The sequence below is a fragment of the Dinoponera quadriceps genome, unplaced genomic scaffold, assembly GCF_001313825.1.
Source record: "Dinoponera quadriceps isolate SergipeBrazil2010 unplaced genomic scaffold, ASM131382v1 scaffold1651, whole genome shotgun sequence".
In the NCBI taxonomy this organism is placed as follows: domain Eukaryota; kingdom Metazoa; phylum Arthropoda; class Insecta; order Hymenoptera; family Formicidae; genus Dinoponera; species Dinoponera quadriceps.
The window spans coordinates 449,535-454,889 of NW_014555795.1; positions in this window are offsets into that span (position 1 = coordinate 449,535).

The window sequence follows — 5,355 nt, forward strand, 5'->3', positions numbered from 1 at the left end:
GCGCGGAAGGAGAATATCGGTGGGCGAGCGCGCCCGTCGTTGTCTCATAAAGCTCGTCCCGCGGACGACGTTGGACGGTAGACGGACAGCGGTCGGTCGGTCGGACGACCCGACAGACGGACGGACAACAACGGGCCCTTAACAAAGGCGACATACGTTACATAAAGTGGCCTCTTACGTTCCCGCACGGTCGGCTATTCTTTACCGCGACTTCGATACAAAGCGTTCTCCATGCTCTCTCTCTCTCTCTCTCTCCCTCCCTCTCGCGCGCACTCGCTCCCGACATCCCCGTGCGCTCGTGCGCACGACAAAGTCATCGGTATACATGTGTATAGGGAGTGTAACGCGGGTAACGAATGTTATTGATGTCCGACGCGGTACAACGGCGACGGGGCCGGCCGAGGATGGCGCGCCCTTATTGTCATTTTATACGATACCTACCTCTATTTCCGGCCACAAATATCCGATAACGGCGCGACAGCGCCCGGCTACAGGGACGTTCCTTTTTCGGGACGGCGCACCAACGACGACGACGACGACGGCTATTGGCTTTGAGCTCTGACGTACGTACGACGGCAAATTGGACGACGTGGCGCGTCCGCGTCGGCGTCCGTGTCGACGTCGCCGGAGCGCGCGCGCGCGCCATGGAAATTCATTCGTCCCGTTGGAAAGTACAGTTTCGCACCGGGTCCGCCGCTGGAAAACAACCCGAAATTGGAAATACGCGCGCCCACGTGTGCGATTGTCCTAAGGGTCGCGGTCTCACGTCCTGGCGTATGGAAGTTCGACGACGGATCCCGCGGTGAAGCCGCGCGATATATATTTCTGCGAGGGTCTCCCGAAATAGAGCATCGTGCGACACTCGATTGGGGCGATACGGACCGGCATAATAACCTCGACACTTGCGCGGAAAGAATGTCAGAATCAAAATTATCAGGGCCTAAAAATATTTGATTACTGAGGAATTTATCTCGATTATTCCGCCCCTTAGTACACTAATCCTTTATTCCGGATCTATCCTCTTAATGTTGTAATATGTTTTGGAGATATGTAATAAAAAAAGAAAGGATCAAAGACATTTTTAATATGACATATATATATTATCAAAGATATCACGTAGAGAGAAATTGGTGAAGTGAGAAACAGAGAAGAAAGGGGGTTAGTGTGAATAATATTCACGTTTGGAAGACGCATGTTAGTAGTTTATACATGGAGTGTCCTTCTACAGAATAATCATCGAATGCTCAACTCGGGATAACATAGAAACGTCAACCGTGTGAGAGATTACTTCGCATTGCAAATATCACTCCGTCTAAACAATAATTGTGAAGTCATCGCAGTTTCTTTGAATAATTAAGTTATGTCCGTGCGGAAAGTTAGGGGAAAAGCAGCAAAACTGGCATAGATATGATAAACTACTCGTAACATACCAACGTTTCTCTATTGTAAAGTATTGAATTCGGACAGAACATGAACTTCGTATATTGTATACAGTAGCTGCTGCTAAAGTGGCATTTTCTATTCGTAAGCGTATATTCGATTGTGTTATTAGCGTCACTTGATTTTTTCGTCGTGCTGAAGTTTTTGTCGGGCTATCATCTTGTGAAAACTAATCCTTTCAGTCATAACGTCACATATGTACAACACTTTTTATTTTCTTTTTTAAATTATATCATGTAGTGTTTATTAATGCTACTGAATTCTTTTTTTTCTTTTCGGCTATCTTTTCCGGCTATCTTAAGATTCGATCTTGACTTCCCAATAGTTATTTCTTCAATATTGTTAACATTTTTGTTGTCATAAATAAATTAATACCCAAAAAATTTTTCAATCGATCGAACTTTATTGTGAAATATCATAGAATAAAGTTGAAGCTACCAGTGAACTGATTTTTTCCTGTTACTCTTTCTTGTTTGTTTAAAATGGTTGGAAAGAAAAAAAATTAGGGGATTTCACATAATAAAAATATATGAGATTAAAAATAACGCCTGTAAGAATATATAATAAATATACAAAAATAATATAATTACAGTGTTCTATTTTATTTTTGTTAATAATTTTCCACAGGTATATCGGTTTTGGAACCTAGTTTCTAGAAGCGCCAATCCTCAAACATATTAAAAAATAGTCATTTTCAAAGAAATATCTAATAATTTTTACTGGACTCTCATCTATTTTAATAGAGATATTGCTAATTTGCATCTGTGCACATAAATTTTAATTTTATACCTTCAGGAGGATTTTAGAATTCAAAAACAAAGTTGTATATCGGTTTCGGTGCTTTTCCTCGATTTCATGTTGCACAAATCACTGCTTGTAAATATTAATAGGGAAATCGTCGGAGTTTCTCTAAACAATCAACAGTCATGATACACATGATGAAGTCGAATGCTGTGTAGTTATCAATCAGAAGACGTTACGCACTTCCACAGAATCATCGAATTCTCAGTTCGAGATAATGCACGATAATGCATGTGTGAAATCATTTCACGTTGCACAAATCATTCTTTCTAAGTAATAATTAAGAAATCATCGCCATTTTCTTAAGTCCACAGTCATGATGCACGAAGTCGGTTGCTGTGTACATTAATCAATCTCTTGGGAAACATTTAATCCTTTTACGGAATAATGCTTGGCACGAGATACACGAACGCAATACACACGGGAGGTTATTTCATTGCAAACCCTTTGGCTGAAGCTCCTCTTACACATTTCTCATACATGCCTCGCAGTTTTAAATCACATCATTTAACACGATTGGACGAGTTAACTTAAAAGGTCGCAATTTAACGTATTAATTTAATACGATTAAACGTTTTAAATGGCGTAAGCTAAATCGGCAAAAAACACATATAAAGTAGCTTCAGTCAAATGTGTCATTTTAAAATGTTCATGTTTCATGCGTTAAAAATAACACACTTAAATTTGCAGTGTTCACGTTGAGAAAATCATTCTTCCCAAGTAACAATTGAGAAATCAATCGCTGCTTCTTCGAATAATCAACAGTCATGATGCATGAATGCACGGATCGACTGCTGTGTGCAGTTATCGATCTCTCGGAAGATGTTTCGCGCTCCCACGGAATAATCGTGGAATAATCGGGCTCGGTTCGAGATAATACACAAACGTAATTCGTGCGGGAGATATCGGAGGGGGTTCGAGAATTAACCGAACAACCGGGATTATCCCTTTACGCGGCTGACCTACTGCATGTAACGCGACCTGGAGCTCGCGACTGAAATTATTATTAAAATTCACCGCGACCAAATTAAAACGGCTGATGTACAGATAACGAACGATTCGTGGGAGGCCAAAAGCGAAACAAGGAAGATCAAATAAATGGAGCCGACTCGGCCGTTGGCAGCGCTGGGTAATATTTTCCACCGGTAGCTGCGCTATCGTTCGCTTTTTTTCCTGCCTTATATCGAGATAGGGAATTATTATATTTGCAATGTCGATACACGCACGAGACTACGTATTTGCAATTCAGTGCCCCCTTTAATGGCAAACACACGACTCCAGTTGTACTCCAAAAAATACTTCCATTATCATCCGCTCAGCTGCTGCTCCCGCCGTTTGCAGTTAATAAAATCACGCGCGCCACTCGACTTTACGTAGGATACCCTTTTTTTTTACTGAAGAATACACGGTGCACTTCCTGGCGCGTACAAATTCTACGCTTCTCCGTCGGAAGCCGGCGCTACCGAGTCGAGGAAACGATTAATTTCAGCGTAGAGATTTTTTTTCATTTTATTTTATTTTTTATTTTAATATATCGCTCGACCTCACATCTCCGGCGTACTTTTGATATCACCGTTTACATTGACGGGAAATTCCGGACGAAAGCCGTTAAAGACCGAAATTGACGATATTATCGACAATCGCATCGTGGATTTTATTTTTGATGATATCGTTAATTGATAGATATGCAAAAACTTTCAAGATATACAATTAGTAACAGAAAACAAAGCAAGCAAAAGTCAACGCCGATTTTCGAGCGAAAATATGCTATAATAATTTGAAAATATTTATACAAGTTTCGAACGTTCCAATTCAATATGTTTGGACCTTTTCCAGCGACCCAAAAGTCAAAAGAAAATAACTAAATACTATTTAATTATATACATTAATTAAATACATGTACAGGATATCCTAAATCTCACGACTTTAATTTTACTTACAGGGTTCTTTGAGAAATTTGGAGATAATTCTTTCCGATCGAAAATGCCGAGGGAGGTAATTTTTCACGTCGATTTTTCAATTTTCGACATAATATATCTTTGTAAAGTGCAGGTCAAAGTAAACTTATGTTAAAGTAAAATTCAATGTATACGTAATGCAAATTTCACCGAATTCTTATGCAAATTTCACCGAATTCTTCATTTCACCTTACAACCTCCTTTAAAGCGAATTAATTTTGATCTAGGCTCTGAATTACTGTCCAACTTTTTAAGTCACTTTTAAATGCAGTGTAGATCAATTTGTCACTTTTAAATGCAGTGTAGATCAATCAATATTTTCACAATCTCTTCATTATTTTGGTCAATATATCCTTAACCGACGATCCCCGATCTACGTTGAGATCTATTAAAATAACGGACACTGCTAGAATTTTCATTTCGCCTCTTAATCTTCCATTATATTTGCACGCCACGACGGCAATCTCGGCGAGTTTTTACCGGTCCTTTTGTTCTTACCACCCGGCAAATTCTTGGCTTCCCGAATGAGAAAACCATTCAGCTGCCGCGCAACAATACGAACGGATATCCAGCGTTGGTCGAACGCGAGGATCTGGAACAACATTTTCTCTCGCTTAACACGGCACCGCGACAACGAAACGTTCGCGATGTCGCGCGACCGATACGGCTTCGCCATCGTTTCTTATACACAACCGAATGCTGCTCGAAAAGAAGACTTGGGAAGAAGGAAAACGAGAAAGAGGGGGAAAGAAAGAAAAAGAGAGAGAAAGAGAGAGAGAGAGAGAGAAAGAGAGAAAAACCCATGAGAAGAACAGTGCATTAATGATTCGTGACATGCGTATGCGTGCGTCGCGATATATTAAAATCCGGAATGTCCGGTTTCGTCGGAATACCAGCAGAATTGCGCTGAATGGACGACTTTTCGGCTATAATACACGCGAGATATTGTCAATAGTCCGCTTTCCGAATGTTCAGTTGAGAGCCGCTGGCAATATGCGAAGAATGTAGAGCTGTTCGTGGAATCTCTCATCCTCTCATCCGCTGTTGGTGTGCCCTCTTTCTCCTCCTATCTCCCCAGCTAGGTTGATTAACTCGACGAAGCTCGCGGCATACTTACCTAACAATACCTGCAGGACCCGAGCCAGGCAGCCAGGGA